The 22,231-nt window shown below is 36.8% G+C and overlaps 1 long non-coding RNA gene and 1 pseudogene across 1 annotated transcript in view; one reads left to right on the top strand and one right to left on the bottom strand.

Annotated features, from left to right (window-relative positions):
• The window catches only part of LOC121038183 (uncharacterized), a 17,623-nt gene extending 15,689 nt beyond the window's left edge, over window positions 1-1,934 (top strand). The window contains exon 4 of the long non-coding RNA XR_005794207.1: window positions 1,750-1,934. This is a non-coding gene — a long non-coding RNA (uncharacterized LOC121038183). The remainder of the gene's footprint in view (window positions 1-1,749) is intronic.
• A 4,604-nt stretch (window positions 1,935-6,538) lies between these two features.
• Window positions 6,539-8,787, bottom strand: LOC121038182 (60 kDa heat shock protein, mitochondrial-like; annotated as a pseudogene).
• Window positions 8,788-22,231: the final 13,444 nt, after the last annotated feature.

The following is a 22,231-nucleotide window of genomic DNA, read 5'->3' as shown; positions in this document are numbered from 1 at the left end:
ATATATATATATATATATATATATATACACATATATATATATTTTTTTTTAATGTTTATTTATGAGAGAGAGAGAGAGAGAGAGAGAGAGAGACAGATAGACAGAGCATGAGTGGGGGAGGGACACAGAGATAGAGAGACACAGAATCTGAAGCAGGTTCCAGGCTCTGCGTTGTCAGCACCGAGCCCAACGCAGGGCTTGAACTCATGCGTCTCGAGATAATGACCTAAGCTGAAGTCAGATGCTTAACTGACTGAGCCACCCAGGTGCTCCTCAGGGGCTACTATACTGAGAACACAGCTTTGGTCTCCATTTGTTGCTTCCCAGTTCTGTATTCAGCAGTGGCATCTATGGGGAGAGAGCCTGTAATGCTGTGCCCATTTTTAACTTCCAGTGCTGCCACCATGGCTACCCTGTGTGTGGGCACATTGTTCAAGCACCGGGTCAGCTAAGAAGAGTTACTCAGTTCACCCGGTTGCAGTGTTTCATCTACAGTGGGTGTTTTCTGGTGGCTACTAAAGCAAACCAAAAAGCTCTACTTCTCTGTGCTTACTCCCAGAAATCTATCTACATATATTTTCCCAGACCTCCTTCGCTCTAATTTTCCAGTTTTGCTCCTTCCGGGAATTAATTAACCAGCCAAGACATCACCACTGCCCACTCCTCAACTGGGGTTATGGACAATAATACAGAAAACATTTAGAGGGATTCTCTGTAAAGGGGAGCAGAGGTTTGGGGTGATGGCTGAAGAGAGAAAATGGCTGAAGACAGATCAAGATAATTTTTTTTAAGATAAGAAGAAATCAGAACATGTCACTGCTGATGAAGATAGTGCAATAGAAATGAAAAACTATGATGTAGTACACAGAGAAGAGAATTACTGGAGATAGATTCCAATAGACTTGAAATGCAATGTAAATGGCAGTTTACTATTTGAGGATAAGTAATGATACATTTTAATCATTTCTATATAAATGTAATGCAGCTGTACAAATTAATTATTTAAAAACCACATATTAAGCATCTTCCAGGAGATAAGAACATGCTATTTCTAGGACATAAAGCTAGGTAAGAATTTCTTAGAGAACTTACAATCAGAAATGATTGTGGAAAAAGTGATTGCAATCCAATGTGAGAAATGCTATAATAGAAGCATGGAATTAAGGATCTTCATTTTGATATAATATGCTCCAAACGCTCAAATAACTGCTTAGATATATAGAGTCTAACTAAGTATAAAAGATATACAACTAGTGCTTTCAGGATTTAAAAATATCTTTTATCTACTGTTCTTGTACTTACAGGGGAGAATCAAAAGAGAAACTAGTTCTTTATAATTTGTCTTTTTTTTTTCCCTCACTGCAAAATAGAAGTGACGTAAATGTAAATGTGGTTATAAAAAGTTACAATTATGAATAATTGGTACTGTCAGTTACGGATCCTGATAAATTGCTGGTATGTAGAATCATTAAGATAATTGGGGGGAAAAAAAGTTACAAAATCAGCTACTGCTTCCCTAAAAGGTTATTAGGGGGAAATAACATCAGAATAGAGAAAATGAAGCTGATTTTATTTGGGCTTTACTGGCTTTCACTGAGCATGCATTATGTATAAAACTGCCTAGTATCATTCAGTTTCTAGAAGGTTTACTTTCAAGGGGCAAAGGAAAGTGCAACTCTAGGAAGAAGAATGTAAGTCCAGAGACAGAAAATGTCTTCACATTTTAAGGAGATGTTCTGTATTTTTCAGATTAATACCACTGATGTGTAAAGTCTTCAGAGGAGAACATGGATGAGGGCCAGATGGAGCTGAACCTGGGCAACAGACAACAATGACATTTGGGAGTGACCAGGGCTGCCCTAAGCCAAACCAAGATCCATCATCTTTCCCGTATCCAATCAGCCTCATTAAACTGCTTCCATTTCCCACGTGAAGTGTGTTCTCTTATGAGATTCAAAAAACAAAAAAATCTATAGTTTTCTAATTTTATTAGGTATAAATGATTTTTTGTCATGATATAAATTGTATTATATTTATATAAATGATTATATATGAACATTGAGATGAGTTACAGTTCACCAGTTGACATATTATATTTTATTTTTATTTAAAAAATTTTTTAGGTTTATTTCTTATTTTCAGAGAGACAGAGATAGCATGAGCGGGGGAGGGATAGAGAAAGAGGGAGAAAGAGAGAGAATCCCAAGCAGGCTTCATGCTGTTAAGGCAGAGTCTGATGGGGGGCTCCATCCCATGAACCATGAGATCATGATTTGAACTGAAATCAAGAGTTGGATACTTAACCAAATGAGCCACTCAGGTGCCCCTATATTTTAAACATTTAATTAGATGTTTTAAAATTTTGGAGTCAGTATCATTTTTGTTTCCTTGTCTAAAACATATCAGTGTCCCTTAAAATGTCGTAAACATAGGTGCTTTGCAATAATGTCCTGTGGATAAAATTTAGGTGGTATATAGCAAAAAACATGATTCTTTTCTTTTTCCTTATTCAGGAATGCCTCTCCCAACTCAGGTTTATAAAGTTATTCTATTTGTTCATTTAATCGATTTGGAATTCATTTGTGCACGGTGTAGAGATAGAACTGTATTTTCGCATATATGTATTTCAAATTGCCTCATCTGTTTGATTGTTGGTGGATTGTTTGTTACAGGGACTGCTTAAGTTTAGTAAGCTACTCAGCTGTCCAGATTGTAGAGAGGTCAGGAGCTAAAGATTGAATGTGTCCCTCCAAAATTCTTATGCTAAAACGCTAATCTCCAATGTGATGGTATTTGGAAATAGAGCCTTCGGGAGGTAATTAGGTCAATGGGTGAAGTCCTCATGATGGGATTTGTGCCCTTACAAGACGAACTCGAGGGGCACCTGGGTGGCTCAATTGGTTAAGCGTCCAACTTCAGTTAAGGACATGATCTCATGGTTTGTGGGTTTGAGCCCCACATCGGGCTCTGTGCTGACAGCTCAGAGCCTGGAGGCTGCTTCCAATTCTGTGTCTTCCTCTCTCTCTTCCCCTCCCCAACTCATGCCCTGTCTCTGTCTCTCAAAAATGAATAAAAATGTTTAAAAAAAAAAAGAGAGAGACTTGAGAGAGCTTGCTTCCTCTCTGTTGTCCTCCATGTGGGGACACAGCAAGAAGATGGCCACCTGCAAACCAGGAAGAGAGTCCTCTCCCTGATCTTGGACTTCCCAGTCTCTGAAACTGTGAGAAATAAATTTCTGCTGTTTAAGCCACCCAGTCTATAGCATCTTGTTTATAGCAGCCTGAACTAAGACATCAGGTAAAGAAAGTGAGGTGCCACAGGCAAAATACAGGTAAAGCTTGGAGGAAATGATCTTCCTTTTCCCTTGGTGGGAAATACATGTTTATAATATTATACATAATTTATATATATCATATATATAATAAAGTTATGATTACAACTAGTGACCATTTTGTAAGAGATATCTGCTGGTGGCAAGTAATCAAATTCTACATAAAAGGACAAACCTAAAAACCAGAGCTGATCAATTTTGAACTTTAAGATGTCAATGATCTCTACAAAAGAGCTTCATGTTAGAAGCATGTCTCAGATAGGAACTTCCCAAAAGGAATCATAAGATTTACATTAAAGTATGTACTGAATGTGATTCTGGTCCTGGAAGAGACTCCAGGGAAAGCCTTCTCTGTGAGCTTTATTGCCACCCATGAGAAAAGGTCTGATGTAGGCTCATAGCACTATGTAAAGAACCTTGCTTCACTGAAGGTCAGAGCCTGCCTTAAAAACTGCTTACAGTATGGGCACCTGTGTGGCTCAGTCGATTAAGTGTCTGACTTTGGCCCAGGTCATGATCTCATGGTTCGTGAGTTCGAGCCCCATGTCGGGCTCTGTGATGACAGCTCAGAGCCAGTAGCCTGCTTCAGATTCTGTGTCTCTCTCTCTTCTCCCCTGCTCACACTCTGTGTGTCTCTCTCTCTCAAAAATAAATAAATGTTGGGGCGCCTGGGTGGCGCAGTCGGTTAAGTGTCCGACTTCAGCCAGGTCACGATCTTGCGGTCCGTGAGTTCGAGCCCCGCGTCAGGCTCTGGGCTGATGGCTCAGAGCCTGGAGCCTGTTTCCGATTCTGTGTCTCCCTCTCTCTCTGCCCCTCCCCCGTTCATGCTCTGTCTCTCTGTGTCCCAAAAATAAATAAACATTGAAAAAAAAATTAAAAAAAAATGTTAAGAAAAAAAAACCAACTGCTCACAGTAAAGTTCTCAGAACTGGATAGAGAGGTACCTGTAGAACAGCAGCAGGGGAGAATGGAAGTGGAATCCCTGGCTTGCTCCTTGCAGGGTGGCTATGGACTGGCTATGTTCTCCAGCATCCCTCTTCAAACAGCTACTTTCTCTGGGATCTGCAACCATACTCTTCACATTTAGAGGTGGTAAAAACTTCCTGCAAGTGCTATCACCATGGTTCTTCCCCATCTTATGTTGGTTTCCCTAACACCTGCCTACACCTTTATAAACAGACCAATTATTACTCTCCTTAATTACCCAGTTGACTTGTGCTGTTTCCTGCTGGGATCTGAGGTATATACCCATTCTGTTTGTGTCAAAACTCGAAATAGATGATTCTCAGAGTCCCTGAGGGGAAAAGTGTGAAGGTTTATTTATAGTTCACGTCACTCTGGGGGTGTGTACCCTTTTGAAATCCCAGGCTTATAGAAGAGGAACATCAATTAGACTCACCCTGACTAGGATCTGGGCTTCATCTCTTTTTCCCCCCAAAAGCTTAAAAGCAAGTTTGCCAAATTCAGCAAAAGTCAGCCTCTCAACTTAACCTGAGTTCCAGCCTCCACTGAAGATCTGGCTTGAGAATTCATTTCTTCCTTATCAGTTCATTAATGCTTTTAAGAAGATGATGTTTTACCTTTTACCCAGCACTTTTCAATTGTTTTCAGCATATAACCACTATACTACTAGAAATGGAGGAGGTCCTCTGTTTTTTCCTGCTATGGCAAGTGAGAATTTTTCTCTTTCTTATACCCTTTTCGTCTCCTCCCTCCATCCTTTTGATATTGTATTAACAGGGGTTTTTAGTTTAGTTCATTTTTTGTGTATTTATTCTATATTCAATGATTTTCTGCTTTGATTATAAAAATATTCATTACTGGTTATTAAAAATATTTGAATATTTTCATCACATATTTCATCAAATATGAAAATATTCATAATCATGAATATTCAAAATATTCATGCTGAACAGCAAAAAAGAAAATACTATGATTACCTTTTCTTTCCTATTTTTCCTGCAGTTGATAATTGGCTTTCTTTAATTTTCTTAGTTTTCTTTGAACCTATGACTAAATCTTACCATTTCATACCTATCATAAACATCTTGATTGATAATTTGACAGGGTATAAAATTCACAGATATAAATTATTTATCAAAAGATTTAAAAAATTTTTTAAACTTTTAATGTTTATTTATTTTTGAGAGAGACAGAGCATGAGCAGGAGAGGGCCAAATAGAGAAGGAGACAGAATCCAAAGCAGGCCCCAGGCTCACAGCTGTCAGCACAGTGCCTGAGGCAGGGCTCTCGAACTCAGGAACCACAAGATCATGACCTGAGCTGAAGCCGGATGCTTAACCGACTGAGCCACCCAGGCGCCCCCCCCCACCAAATTTTCTTTAATGTTTATTTTTGAGAGAGAGAGAGAGAGAGAGAGAGAGCAATTGGGGATGGGGCAGAGAGAGGAAGACACAGAATCTGAAGCAGGCTCCAGGCTCTCAGCTGTCAGCACAGAACCAAATGTGGGCTGAAACCCACAAACCACGAGATCATGACCTGAGCCACCCAGGCACCCGTACCAAAATATTTTTGAATGCATTGATCCATTGTCTTTTTGTTTCTAATCTTGCTATGGAAAAGTTTAATGTCATTGTGATTCCCAATCTTTTGTATTTATCTATTTTTCTCCCTGTTTGGTTTTAATATCTTTTTTCCCCTACAGTTCAATATAGTGAAGTTGATATGGGTACTTTCTTAAAATCTATTTTACTAGTCACCCAGCCACTAATATCTGGAGATTCTTGCCCTTAAGTTTTAGACAATTTTCTTTTTTTCTCTCTTTTTTTACTAAAGTATAATAGACCTACAATATCCTATTAGTTTCGGGTGTACATCATAGGGATTTAATATTTTTATACATTATGAAATAATCTCTATGATAGGTCTAGTTACCTTCTGTTACCAAAGTTATTACAGTATTATTCCTTATGCAGTACACTACATGTCCATGACTTATTTATTTTGTAAGGAGGTTTATACCTATTAATCCCCTTCACCTATTTTGTCTGCACTCCCAACCCCTCCAACTATTTTCTTAAGTTATTTGATAACTTAGTTTTACTTTTTACCTCCTGGAACACTTATTAGTTAGATGTCAATCTTCTAGGGCTGGTACTCTAATACTCTTTTGTTTTATGTTCAGTCTTTGTCTTATTTTACTTTTGGTGAGATTCATTCCACTTTCTTTCTTTTTTTTTTTTTTTAAGTTTAAACAAATTTTTATTACACAAAGGTTGTCACATAATTGGATATTTCTCTACTTTGTACACAATTATTCTTACTCTCCACAGAAAGGCTGCTTCTTTTCATCTGGTGATGGCAAGCACTAAAATCCTGATTTTAACAGAATAATAGTAAAAATGCCTCAGTGATTTAAGTTGAAAGCAGTACATTGGTACATGGCTCTTGCATTCAGTTATCAGGAATGTACAAATGTCTTTTTATTCAAAAATACAAAATAAATTATCTGTAGGCATGGACAATGACAGCAGTAAACCATTATATGTTGTCAACTGAAACCAGTAACTGATGGTTATAGTGATTTTCTTAAACATCAGCCAGCCTTTTCTTCAGTCATTTCCTTCAACTGACTTCTCTGAAGTTATTCTTGAGGAGCACTGCCTTGAGCTTCCTCTCACAGTTCATTAACAATGGTAAAGCGCTATTCTAGGAATTAGAACATGCCACCTCCCATACCACCTCCCATTCCTCCCATTCCACCCATTCCAGGGTCCTTCTCTTCCTTAGGAATTTCGGTGACTACAACTTCTGCTGTAGTTAACAGAGAGGCCACTCCAGCAGCATCCAATAAAGCAGTTCTTACAACCTTAGTTGGATCAATGATTCCCTTTTCTACCATATTCACAAAATCTCCAAGCATAGCATCATAACCAACTTCTGAGGAACTCTGCATAATTTTCTCAACTATCAATCATCCTTCAACACCTGCATTCTTAGCAATGGTCACTGCAGGAATTTTGAGTGTTCTCTTAATGATTTCTATACCAATTTTTTGATCTTCATTAGCTGGAGTTATTGAATCCAAGGCTGGAATGCACCGAAGCAGGGCACAACCCCCTCCCAGAACAATGCCTTCTTCAACAGCAGCTCGGGTAGCATTGAGGGCATCTGTAACTCTGTCTTTTTTTTCATTCACTTCAACATCACTTGTGCCACCAACCTTCAGCACAGCTACTCCATCTGAGAGTTTTGCCAGACGTTCATTCAGTTTTTCCTTTTCATATTCACTAGTTGTGATATCTAACTGTTCAATGATTTCTTGGATACGTTTTTCAATTTGAGCCTTGTCACCTTTTCCTTTTAAGAGCATGGCATCATCTTTGGTCACAATGACTTCTCCAACTTTTCCTAAGTCATGAGGCTGAACATCTTCAAGATTTAGAGTCAACCCTTCTTCTCCGAACACTGCACCACCAGTAGCAATAGCCATATCTTTAAGCTGGTTCTTTCTATTGTCACCAAAACCTGGAGCTTTGATGGCTACAACCTGAAGACCAACTTTCAGCCTATTCAGAACAAGTGTACTCAGAGCTTCTCCATCAACATCTTCAGCAATTATGACCAAGGGCTTACGGTGAGCATTGGCAATTTCAAGAGCAGGTACAATGGACTGGACACTAGAAATTTTCTTTTCACTCAACAGAACGTAGGCATCTTGGAATTCACATTTCTGCCCTTTTGATGTATTAATAAAGTATGGAGAAATATAACCTCGATCAAATTTCATGCCTTCAATAATTTCTAATTCATCATTTAGTGTTTTTCCATCCTTTACTGTGATGACACCTTTCCTTCCAACCTTTTTCATTGCATCAGAAATGATGTTGCCAATTTCTTTATCTCCATTTGCAGAAATGGTAGCAACCTGAGCAATTTCTTCAGGGGTTGTCACAGGTTTAGACTGCTTCTTAAGTTCAGCAATTACAGCATCAACAGCTAACATCACACCTCTCCTGATTTCCACTGGATTACCACCTTTGCTAATCTTCTCGAAGCCTTCCTTGGCAATAGAGCGTGCCAGGACAGTAGCAGTAGTGGTGCCATCTCCAGCCTCTTCATTTGTGTTATTGGCAACGTCTTGAACAAGTTTAGCGCCAATATTTTTATATTTATATTTTAAATCAATTGACTTTGCAACAGTCACACCATCTTTTGTTACTTTGGGACTGCCCCAACTCTGTTCAATAATCACTGTTCTTCCCTTTGGCCCCATAGTAACAGCTACAGCATCAGCTAAAAGGTCTACACCTTGAAGCATTAAGGCTCGGGCATCTGCACCAAATTTTACATCTTTGGCATAGGCCCGAGTAAGATGAGGAGCCAGTGCCCTGGACACTGGCCTAATTTGGCGAAGTACTGCGGGTAATCGAAGCATTTCTGCGGGGCAGCGGCAGGGCGTGCGGACGATGAGGCAGGCCGTCGGAGGCGAGTGAGGGCCATTCCACTTTCTTTGTCTAACCCTTATGTCAAAATTTAAAAATTATTTTGATAATACTTTCTTTTTTTAAGAGTTCTTTCTTGTTCTCTGTTCCTATCATGTAACATATTAGTCTTGTTTCAATATGAAACATCTCTTACGTCTCTAGGGATATTAATTACAGTTTATTTTTTGCTTTGGTCTTTGTCTTTCGTGTCAGAGTCTATGCTTGCTCACAGAGCTGGTGATCTACTAGAAAGCAGATTAGAAACTCTCTCTGTAGGGACTGGCTTGCAAACTGGTGAACTTCATTGTAGGTCAGTGGTTCTCTAGCAGAGGTGATTTCTCATCCCCACCCCCTACCACTGACAGACATTTGGCCATGTCTGAAGATATCTTTGATTATGTAAAGATACTACTGGTATCTAGTGGGTAGAAGCCAAGGATGCCGCTAAATATCTTAAAACGCACAAGGACAGCAGCCCCCAACCCTGCATTATCTGGTCCAAAATGTTAATAGTGCATAAGTTAAGAAACCCTGGGTTTGACCAACATACTCTTTTCCTTGTGGACTCCTTATATCAATAGCTAAAGGACGTTTTTCTGGTTATGTGATCAGTTTCTCCAGGGAAGAATTTTCCCCTATGGAAGGTATACCTAACTGCTCATATTTAGAACAGGCAAAGGATGGGGGCTGGCAGAGTACTTCAAGCTTTAATATGCAGATTTTTACTTAAAATTCTGTTTTCACTCTTGCACTTTACCTCACCATTCTTTGTTAGTATCCTCTCTGGTTCAAATTTTTCCAGAGGGATGGTTACCAGGCTGAGAGATTTGGGAATGAAGATGTGAGGATCCACTTTTTCTTATTACAGACTTCTCAACAATCTTATTATTAATATTACTCATCCTTACTCTTCAGGGTATTGGTATCTCTACTTTCTGAGCCACACTGGCATCCTGCAAGTCAAATTGGCTTGCTTCTGGCCAACAAATGCAGGCACTTAGATATGACCTCCCTGTGTTGTGCTAAGTCATTTATCATTTCTCTGATTTCCCTACTAGTATAATGTGGTTTGGGGTTACAGATGTTTCCTAGATCAAAGATGAAATTTAAGTTTCTGTTTCTTGTTCTCCATGTGAGAAGAAGGCATTGGAAATGTCTTTAAGAAGGAAGTAATCAGGACTTTTCTGCCAAATTGCAGAAAACTCTTATTCTCTCCATCTTTAGTTGCTTCAAGTTCACAATTGAGGCATAATGTATGTTCTTTTGCAATATGCTGATAGAAGCTCTTTGAGCCTCTCTCTTTTGAGCCCTTATGCCTCCATCACAGCTGTACTATAACTGTTCTTTTTTTATGCAAAGAGGGCAAAAGTAATGAATAAATGCTTTGGAAGTCCAGAGGAGAAATGAATACTTTGGTAGAATGGAGAAGGGTTTAAGAGAGGTGAGTTTTTCGTTGAAATTTAAAGTCTGATTGCTATGTAGCTACCAAAGGAGGGAGATAGAAAGGAGGGAGCAAAGTGGAGAGAATTCTAGACAGAGCAAATACAACTAACAAAAGGGTAGAGGTGTAAAAGAACTATTAAGGAGAATAATAATGGCTGACTATTCTTGGTATTTAACTAGTAAACTCATCTAACCTTCACATTAATCCTATGAGGTTGATACGGTGATTATTATCCTGTTCCTAATTACACATATGAGGACACTGAGGCATAAAGAGGGTTAACAACTTGCCCAAGGTCCCTCAGCTAAGGAGTGACAAAGCAGGCAGCATAGCCCCACAGAGTGTGTTCTTCATGACCACTCTAGACTGCACCTCTACGAGAAATGTCACTACCTAAGTTGATGAGTAGTGGGAGATAGGACCAGTGAGGAAGCTGGGAGCCAGGTTAAAGGGTCTTGTATGACAGGCTGAGGGGCTTAGAATTTATCATATCTCTAGAAGCCACCAGGCTATAGATCCTAAGCAAGGTCAAATTAACAGTTTATCTCTCTCTTTCTCTCTTTTAAAATTTTAATTCCAGTATAATTAACATACAGTGTTATATTAGTTTCAGGTGTACAACACAGTGATTCAACAACTGCATACATCACCCAGTGCTCATCATGACAAGTGCCCTCCTTAATCCCCCTCGCCTATTTCACCACCCCCCCCCGCCCCCCACCCATCTACCTCCCCTCTGGTAACTATCAGTTTGTTTTCTGAGTTAGGAGTCTATTTCTCGGTTTGTCTCTCTCTCTTTTTGTTTTGCGTTTGCTCAATTGTTTTGTTTCTTAAATTCTACATATGAGTGAAATCATATGGTATTTGTCTTTCTCTGACTTTTTCACTTAGCATTATACTCTCTGGCCCCATCCATGTTGTTGCAAATGGCAAGATTTCATTCTTTTATAAGGCTGAGTAGTATTCCATTATATGTATCTATATATACCACATCTTCTTTATCCATTGATCTATTAATGGGCATGTGGGCTGCTTCTATAATTTGGTTATTATAAATAATGCTTCTATAAACAGTAGTGCATGTATCCCTTTTAATTAGTGATTTTGCATTTTGGGGATAAATACCCAGGAGTGAAATTACTGAATTGTAGGGTATTTCTATTTTTAACATTTTGAGTAACTTCCAAACTGTTTTCCACAGTGGCTGCACCAGTGTGCATTCCCATCAAAAGTGCAAGAAGGTTCCTTTTTCTCCACATCCTTGCCAACACTTGTTTCTTATGTTTTTGATTTTAGCCATTCTGACAGGTATGAGGTGATATCTCATTGAGTTTTGATTTGCATTTCTCTGATTATGAGTGATGTTGAGCATCTTTTCATGTGTCTATTGGTCACCTGAATGTATTCTTTGGAGAAATGTCTGTTCATGTATTTTGCTCATTTTTTAACTGGATTACTTGGTTTGGGGTGGTTGAGTTGTCTAAGTTATTTTTATATTTTGGTTATTAATCCTTTATTGGATATATCACTTGTAAATATCTCCTACCATTCAATAGGTTGCCTTTAGTTTTATTTATTGTTTCCTTTGCTGTGCAAAGGCTTTTTATTTTGAGGTAGTCCCAATAGTTTATCTTTGCTTTTATTTCCCTTGCTTCAGAAGACATATTTAGAAAAATATTGCTATGGTCAGTGTCAAAGACATTACTGCCTGTCCTCTCTTCTAGGATTTTTATGGTTTCAGGTGTCACACTCAGGTCTTTAAACAATTTCGAGTTTGTTTTGGTGTATGGTGTAAGCAAGTGGTCCAGTTTCTTTCTTTTGCATGTTGCTGTCCTGTTTTCCCAACACCATTTGTTGAAGAGACTGTTTTTTTTCCCATTGGATATTCTTTCATGCTTTGTCAAAGATTAGTTGACCATATAATTGTGGGGTTATTTCTGTTTTGTCTATTCTGTTCCATTGACCTGTGTCTATTTTATGTACCAACAGTACCATACTGTTTTGATTACTACACCTTTGTAATATAACTTGAAATCCAGAATTATGATACCTCCAGCTTTGCTTCTCTTTTTCAAAATTCACTGTTTATCTCTTAAGTTCTCATGATTAATAATTCCCATCCACCAAATGAAAAGCTCTCAATGCTTCTCTTTTCTGGAATGTCTCTTAAATCCTAGGGCTGAAAGTTGCCTCCAGAGCAGCTGGGTTGGCCTAACCCATTTCTATAACCTTACAGCTGCTCCAACCACCCTCAGTTGGTATGGCCTCTCCCAGGCAACTGTACTACTGACACTCTCTGGGCAATTGATCTTCCTGCAAATGGGTTCCTGACCACACATACTGCTGCTGATTGCTTCTGGAAGGATCAGAAGTCCAAACAAAAATCTAGAGAAACCTTTATAGAAGGAGTGTTTATATGCTGATAAAGTATTACTTGGAACGTGGGGCAATTCTCATTTTGTTACTAGAGACTAATATTTAATGGGATAATTAAATAGTTAATGGATATAGCTATATTTATATGAGTATGTATAGTTATGGTGACTTAAGATATTAAAGTTTCTCTTCATGAAAGTGCAATATAGCCTTACATTGGTAGAAGATTTTGAGCCTATAAACTATTGGACACTTGAAAAAAAAGAACAAATATGATTAAGTGCTTAGTAAATGTTATGGGAGATAAAAGGAAGTGTCAGGTACAGTCCAAGACTTCAGGAAATACATAATCTAACCATGTGTCATTTGAAATGGTTTTGTATACATCTTTGTTTGTTTCTTATTCTTCTTTCCATATCTCAGTTACAAATTACTGAAGTAAATTAGTCCTTCTAGATATAGACCCTTTTATCAGGCACTCGTATGTCTTACAAAATTTAGCACATTTCTAGTGTCACAGCAGGAACTTAGTCATCATGGATTCCTTTTTTATTTGCAGTTTCTATATCCTTTAATGGTCTCTGGAGGAAGGTATACTCTTTATTCACTTTAATAATAGAAAATATAAGTATTTCTAGTATTACTTATTTCTGGATGTACATTATAGTAAACTAGTTAAATATTTCCAAGCTCATGTGTATGCAAAGGCTATCATATTAATTCCCTTCTAATTGTAAAATTTATCCAGTATAAAAAAATGGAGAAAAGTAGAAAAAATAAAAATCACCCATTGGGACACCTGGGTGGCTCAGTCAGTTAAGCATGCTACTCTTGATTTGGCTCAGGTCACGATCTCACAGTTCATGGGATTGAACCCTTCATTGGGCTCTGGGGCTCTGTGCTGACAGCATCATGGAGACTGCTTTGGATTCTCTATCTCTTCCTTACTCTGCCTCTCCCCAGCTCACACACTCTCTCTCAAAATAAAAAAATCATCCATAATTCCCCCATTCAGAAATAGGAATTGTAAATATTGTAAAACTTTTCCTCTTTAGATTTTTATCTGTGGAAATACTTATGCCAATGAAATCATCAGAGATGATGTAATTTATGTATAAAAATGCTTATATAACATTATCATGTTTAAACTTAAAAACAACATAATTGTGCAAAAGATAGTAATAGTTAAATTTATTATAGATTATCATATCCACATAAGACATTATTTTGTAGGTTTATAGGTTATTGTAGCCATTGTTTTTATAGCAGCTTTACTGAGATATATTGTACATACCATAAAATTCACTCATTGAAACTGCTGAATTCAACAGTTTTTAGTATATTCACAGAGTTTTGTAACCATTGCCACAATCAGTTTTAGAACATTTTACCACCCTAAAAAAAATGGATACCTTTAGCAGTCACTCCCCAATCCTCTCCTTCCACTCAAATCCAGCCATAGTCAGCAAGCAACTAATCTAATTCTTTATTTCTATAGATTTTCCTATTATGAACATTTCATATAAGTGGAATCAGACAAAAGTGGGCTTTTATGTCTTTCATTGAGCATAAAGCTTTCAAAGTTTATCCATATTGTAGCAAGTATCTGTACTTCATTCCTTCTTGTGGCTGAATAATTTTCCATTACATGGATATATCACTTTTTGTTTATCCATTTATCAGCAGACAGACATTTTGATTATTTCTACTTTTTGGCCGTAATGAAAAATGGTGCTATGAATATGAGCATTCCTGTACAAGATTTTTAAAGGCATATATTTTCAGTTCTTTTGGGTGTATACTGAGGAGTGAAATTGTTGTGCCATATGGTAATCTATGTTTAAACACCTGAGGAATTGCCAGCCTGTTGTCCATAGCGGCTGCACCATTTACATTCCCACCAGCAAGGTATGAGTGTTCCAATTTCGCCACATCTTTACTAATATTTCTTATCATCTGTCTTTTTTTAAATTATAGCCAACATAGTGAGTGTGAAATGGTATCTTATTGTAATTTTGATTTGCATTTCCATGATGGGCAGGACATACAGCAACTTTTCATGTGCTTATTGGTCATATGTATATATTCCTTGAAGAAATATCTACTCAGATTCTTTGCCCATTTTTTAAAAAAAAATTTAAACTGTTTATTTTTGAGAGAGAGACAGAGTGTGAGTGGGGGAGGGGCAGAGAGAGAGAGAGAGAGAGAGAGAGGGAGACACAGGATCTGAAGCAAGCTTCAGGGCTTGAACCCACAAACCGTGAGATCATGACCTGAGCCAAAGTTGAACACCCAACTGACTGAATCACTCAAGTGCCTCTCTTTGCCCATTTTTTAACTGAGCTGTTTTCTGCTACTGAGTTGTAGAAGTTCTTTATGTATTCTAGATACAAGTATTTTATGAGATATATAATTTGTAAGTATTTCTTCCCATTCTGTGGATTGTCTTTTTACTTTCTTGATAGTGTTCTTTGAAGAACAAAAGTCTTAAGCTTAGTAAAGTGCAACTTTTCTATGTTTTTGTTGCTGGTGCTTTTGGTGCCAAATCTGAAGTCATAAAGATTTAGCCCTTCGTTCTGAAAGTTTTATAGTTTTAGTTCTTACATTCAGGTCTTTGATCCATTTTATGTTAATTTTTGTATATGATGTGAAGGAAGGGCCCAAGTTCATTCTTTTGGATGTAGCTATTCAGTTGTCCTAGCACTGTGTTGAAAGGCTGTTCTTTTCCATTAGATGATCTTGGCATCCTTGTAAAAAGGTTGGCTTAGATATGTGGGTTTACTTTTGGACTCTAAATTCTATTCCAATGATCTATATATCTGTTTTTATGTCAGTAACAATATTGTTTTAATTATTGTTGTTTTGTAATAAGTTTTTAAATCAGAGAGCATAACTGCTCCTACATTGTTCTTCAAGACTGTTTTGGCTAATCTTGTCCTTTGCAATTTCATGTTAATTTTATAATCAGCTGATTCTAAATCTATGAAAAAATCAGCTGGGAGTCTGTTGACTCTCTAGATCATTTTGGGGAGTACTGCCAGTTAAACAGAATTAAATCCTCTGATCCATGAACGTGGGATATTTTTCTAATTTTTTAGTCTTTTTAAATTTCTTTTAATAATGTTTTATAGTTTTCAGAGTTTTATCATTCTTTTGTTAAATTTATTCCCAAGTACATTATTCTTTTTGAAGCTATTATAAATGGATCTGTTGGGGCGCCTGGGTGGCTCGGTCGGTTAAGCGTCCGACTTTGGCTCAGGTCATGATCTCACGGTCCGTGAATTCGAGCCCCGCGTCGGGCTCTGTGCTGACAGTTCCGAGCCTGGAGCCTGTTTCAGATTCTGTGTCTCCCTCTCTGCCCCTCCCCTGTTCACGCTCTGTCTCTCTCTGTCTCAAAAATAAATAAACGTTAAAAAAAATTTTTTTTATAAATGGATCTGTTTTCTTAATTTTATATTTGGATTGCAAGTGTATAGAAACAAAATTATTTTTTTCTATATTAATCTTATATCCTGTAAACTTGTTGGATTCATTTATTAGTCCTCAGAGTATCTTCCTTAGCTTCACCATACAATATTATGTCATCTGTAAGATTTTATTTCTTCCTTCTCCTTTGTATGTCTTTGATTTATTTTTCTTCCCTAATTGCTCTAACTAGAACCTCCAGTAAAATTTTGAACAGAAGTGGTGAGAGCAGACATTCTTGTCTTGTTCCTGATTGTAGGGGGAAAATCATATAGTCTCATAATTAAGCATGATGCTAGCTTTGGGTTTTTCATAGATGTCCCTTTATCAGATTCAGGAACTTCCCTTTTATTTGTATTTAACTGAGTATTTTTACCATGAAAACTGTCAAATGCTTTTTTTTTTCTGTCCCTATTGATAAATTATATGACTTGATTTTAGGTTGTTGAAATAATCTTGCATCATTGATAAAAATCCTACTTGGTCCTGGTGTAAAATTCTTTTTATATGTTGCTAGGTTCTGTTTGTTGGTATTATGTTAAGGATCTTTGCATCCATATTCATAAGCAATGTTGGTCTGTAATATTTCCTTCCTTGTGATGTCTTTGTCTGATTTTGGTCTCATGAAATGGTTAGGGAAATGTGTTCTCTTTTTCTATTTTAGGGAAGAGTTTATAAACGATTTGTATTAATTCCCTGAATGTTTGGTATTCAGCAATAAGCCAGGCCTGGGTTCTTCTTTCTGGGTAATTTTGATTACTAAGTCAATCTCTTTACTTGTTAAAGACTTATTCAAATAGTCTATTACTTCTTGTGTTAGTTTTGGTAGTGTTTTTCTAGGAATGTCTCCATTTTATCTAATTTAATGTACAATTATTTATAGCATTTCTTTATAATCTTTTTTTGTTTCTCTATGGTCAGTAGTAATGTCTCTTTTCAATACTGATTCTAGTAATTTGAGTCTTTTTACTTTTTTCTTGGCCTATCCTGCTAAAGATTTATCAATTTTGTAGATTTTCTCCAAGAACCAGCTTTTTGTTTAAGTAATTTTCTGTTGTTTTCCTGTCTCCATTCCATTAATTTTTGCTCTAATCATTATTATTTCATACCATCTATTTGCATTGAGTTTAGTTTGTTCTTTTTCCAATATCTTCAGGTGGAAGCTTAGATTATTCATTTGAGATCTTTCATCTTTTTGAATATAGTAAGTTATAGCTGTAAAGTTTCCTTTAAGTACTGTTTAGCTACATTCCATAAGTAATGGTATGTTGTATCTTCACTTTTCATCCATATCAATGCATTTTATCATTTCCTTCAGGAGTTTCCTCTGACCCATTGATATATCTTCTTCCATTCTTTTACTTTCAATCTGTTTGTATCTTTGAATCTAAAGTGTGCTGGAGGCATCAAAAAGTTGGATCTGGTTTTTCTAAATCCAGTCTCATAGTCTCTGACCTTTGATTGGATTGTTTAATTCAGTCACATTTAATATTATCATTTATATAGTTGAATTTATGTCTGTCATTGTATTTTTTTGTTTTCTATACCCCATTTCTTGTTTGTTCCCCTATTCCTTCTTTATTGCTTTCTTTTGCATTAAATGAATATTTTCTAGTATAGTATTTTAATTCCCTTAATAATTGTTTCACTAATTTTTCAGTTATTTCTTAGTGACTGCTCCAGGGTTTATCATATGCATCTTAAATTATTAGAAAATATTTCAGATTTACACTAACTTAATTCCAGTGAGATATAGAAGCGTTACTTCTATTTAACTCTAATCTTTCTTCCACCTTTTTTGTGACACTATTATTTTATGTATTGCATGTATATATGTTACAAACTCAACAGTATACTTTTATTGATTGATTAATTGGTGTCTTTAAAAATTTTTTTTTACATTTATTTATTTTTGAAAGACAGAGAGAGACAGATCACAAATGGGGGAGGGGCAAAGAGAGAATGAGATACAGAATCCGAAGCAGGCTCCAGGCTCAAGCTGTTAGCACAGAGCCTGATGTGGTGCTCAAACCCACGAACCATGAGCCAAAGTTGGACGCTTACTCGACTGAGCCACCCAGGTACCCCTAATTGGTATCTTTTTAAAAAGAATTTTTAACATTTACTTATTTCTGAGACACAGAGAGAGATAGAGCATGAGCAGGGGAGGGGCAGAGAGCAAGGGAGACAGAATCCAAAGCAGGCTCCAGGCTTTGAGCTGTCAGCACAAAGCTCCATGTGGGGCTTGAACCCATGAACCAAGAGATCATGACCTGAACTGAAGTTGGAGGCTTAACCAACTGAGCCACTCAGGTGCCCCTTATTGATATCTTTTAAAGAAGGTGAAAGTGGACATCCATATGCAAAACAATGAATCTAGACATAGACCTTATGCCTTTCACAAAAATTAACTCAAAATTGATCCATAGTGTAAAAATATAGTAAGTGTAAAATATAGTACTATAAAACTCCTAGAAGATAACATAGGAAAAGACCTAGATGACTTTGAGTTTGGTCAAAGAACACCAAAGGCACAATATATGAAAGAAATAATTGATAAAGTAGACCTCATTAAAACTTAAAACTTCTGCTCTGTGAAGGACAATGTTAATAGAAAACAAGTCATAGATTGAGAGAAAATACTTTCAAAAGACACATCTGATAAAGGATTATTATCCAAAATATACAAGTAACTATTAAAATTCAACAAGAAAACAACACAATTTTAAAATGAACTAAAGACATTAGCAGATGCCTCAGCAAAGAAGATATACAGATGGAAAATAAGTATATGAAAAGATGCTCCATATTTTATGTCATCAGGGAGATACAAATAAAGCAACAATGAGATACCACTATGCAACTATTAGAATGGCCAAAATCTAGAACATTGGCAACATCAAATGCTGGCGAGGAACTGATGCTGATGAGAACCGTAAAATGGTACAGCCACATTGGAAGATAATTTGGTAGTTTCTTACATAACTAAACATATATTTACCATATGATTTAGCAATTGTGCTCCTTGGTATTTAGGAGTTCAAAATTTACATTCACACAAAAACCTTCATGTGGGTGTTTATTGCAGCTTTTTGTATAATTGCCAAAACTTGGAAGCAACAAAAATGTCCTTCAGTCAGTGAATGGATAAATAAAATGTGGTCAGACAATGGACTGTGATTTAGTGCTAAAAACAAGTGTGCTATCAAGCCAAGAAAAGACATGGACAAATCTTAAGTGCATATTATTAAGTGAAAGAACCAATCTGAAAAGGCTACATACTGTAGGATTACAACTATATGACATTCTGGAAAATGCAGAACTACAGACACAATAAAAAGATTAGTAATTCCTGGGGTTGGAGGGGGTAGAGAGATGAATAGGCAGAACATAGAGGATTTTTAGGGCAGTGGAAATACTCTATATGATATTACAATGATAGATATATTTCATTATACATGTGTCCAAACCCATAAAATATAAACACCAAGATTGAACACTTAGTAAACACATAGTAAACTATGATCTTTGGGTGATTATGATTTGCTAGTGAAGTTTATCCTTGGTAAAAAATGTACCACTTTGGTTAGTGTTATTGCTAATGAGGGAGGCTATGCATGCATGTGGGGGAGTATGTGGAAAATCCCTGTACCTCCCTCTCAATTTTGTTGTAAACTTAAACCTGCTCAAAAAATAGTTTAAAAAAAATTAGGTGGAAGAAGAAAGAACAGGCATATATTTATAGAATTTGCTATGTCAACTTTCTTATTTACCACTATTGGTTCTCTTCATTTGTTCTTGTGGATTTGAAATACCATCTGGTGTCACTTCCTTATTCCAATACAGATTTGCACCCACCCACTTTCTTTGTTCTGTTATTGTCAAATATATTATATTTCTATATGTTATGGGTCCAGCAACATATACATATGCTTATGTATATGTATAGTGTTGTTTATACAATTACATTAAAAATCAATTAAAAAAGAAAGAAGAAGAAATATGTATTAAAGTGCACTTCATAATCACATTATTACCTTTATTGTTACTGTTTTTTTTTCCCCCATGTGGATTTGAATTACTATCTGGAGTCATTTGCTTTGTCTTGAAGAACTTCCTTTAGTGTTTCCTATTAGCCAGGTCTTCTAACAAAAAATTCTCTCCATTTTTGTTTATCTATGAATATCTTTATTTTGCTTTCTATTTTGAAAAATAGTTTTGCTGGATATAACATTCTTAATCTTTTTTCTTGCAGCACTTTGAATATGTCATCCCACTTCCCTCTTTTTTTAAATATTTGAATTTATTAAAATTTACATCCAAATTAGTTAGCATAGAGTGCAACAATGATTTTAGGAGTAGATTCCCTAGTGCCTCTTACCCATTTAGCCCATCCCCCCTCCCACAACCCCTCATCCCACTTCCTTCTGACCTCTATTGTTCCTGCTGAAAATCTAGCTGTTTATCTTATTGGGGTTCCCTTTTACACGAGTCATTTTCTTTTGCTGCTTACAAAATTTCCTTTTTCTCTTTCAGCATTTTTACTATGATATTTATAAATGTGGATCTCTCCGTGTTTATTGTACTTAAAATTTTTTGAGCCTCTCGAGATTCATGTTTTTATCAATTTGGGGAGGTATTCAGTCATTATTTCTTTGAATATTTTTTCTGCTCCTTTTTCTCTTCTCCTGATACTCCCATTACACATATGTTGGTGTGTTTAATAGCACCCCACATTTCTCTGAGGCTCTATTCATTTTGCTTTATTTTCTTTGTTCTGATTCTTTGTACTATATGATCTCTACTGGCTTATCTTAAAATCTGTTGATTCTAATGAATTTTCCACTCCAACTATTGTTTTTTTCAACTCCAGAATTTTGATTTGTTTCTTTCTTATAACTGCTTTCTTTGATATTCTCTTTGATGAAACATTGTCATTCTACCTCCCCATACTTTTTAAAGCAAGGCTTCCTTTATTTCTTTCAACATACTTATAATAGATGCTTTGAAGTCTTCATCTGTTAAATCTGACATCTGGGTACTCTCATAGGTAGTTTCTGTGCCTGTTTCCCCCCCCACCCACCACCATGTGTAGGACATACTCTTCTCTTTTCTTTTCTTTTTTCTTTTTCTTTTCCTTTTCCTTTTCTCTTGTTCTCTTTTCTTTCTTTCTTTCACATGTCTTATTTGTTGTTGTTGTAGAAAACTGTAATTTTTGGTAGTAGACTGCAGCAACTTCAGATACTGTTGTCTCCCATCCTGGGAGCTTGTTTTTGTTTTTGTTTGCCTATTTGTTTAGTAACTAGGCTGGACTATATTAATCAAGTCTATTTTCCTACAGTGTGAAGCCTGTGATGTTGCCCCTCAGAGGGCATGTCCTTGAGCATGTGAGCAGTCCCTGGGATGATAGTGGGTTTAGCAGTGCACTCCTTAACTATCTCTTCCCTTGATCTCTCTATTGCACCATCTGCCTCTGTCAGTATCACACCTAGCTGTTAGGCTCCATTAATTTCTGGCTGACTGCTTTATTGTTTTCAGCAATATCCTGGGGCATAAATTTCTCCATAGTCTAACTCAATTACATCCAAGATCCTTTGCAGAGGTAGTTTTTGAGACCAATTTTTGAAATTTTTTATGAAACTTAAGAGTTCATAACTGTGGTTTTCTCTGGTAAACCAGCTGGCCAAGATTTAGCTTCTTGCTCTCATGGAGCTACCAGCTTTCTCCTAACTGTTTACCACCAAATTCTCTATTGTTTTCAAGAGTACCCATATGCTCTTTGTTTCAAATAAAGTTAGTTCCTTTGGGCAGTACTTCAGAGCTCTCTTTTCTTATGGACTGTCTACCTCCTAGGCAAAATGTCTAAGCCACAGCTCCAGAGCTGGGGACAGGGGCAGGGGGCCACTTTTATCAGAGTGACACTCCTAATTTATGAGTAGGGCATAGAGGGAGGGGATATTCTCCAGTGAAGTCAATTGGAATCCAGTATTCTCGGCTTGCCATCATCCCTCGAGTAGAGCTTCCACCATATATGTGGAGGCTGGATGGAAGAAGGGAGCCTTCACTCTCTTAGCCACACTCACCAAGGAACTTGAATCTGGGAGGATTAGAAATTCTGGTGGGCCTGCCTCTCCCAGGGCGACACTCAATCCCTTAACTAGTTGCTGA

The sequence above is a fragment of the Herpailurus yagouaroundi genome, unplaced genomic scaffold, assembly GCF_014898765.1.
Source record: "Herpailurus yagouaroundi ecotype Mexico unplaced genomic scaffold, PumYag 165, whole genome shotgun sequence".
NCBI classification, from domain to species: Eukaryota; Metazoa; Chordata; class Mammalia; order Carnivora; family Felidae; genus Herpailurus; species Herpailurus yagouaroundi.
Note: the sequence above shows the minus strand (reverse complement) of the source record. Positions and strands in the feature narration are given on the sequence as shown.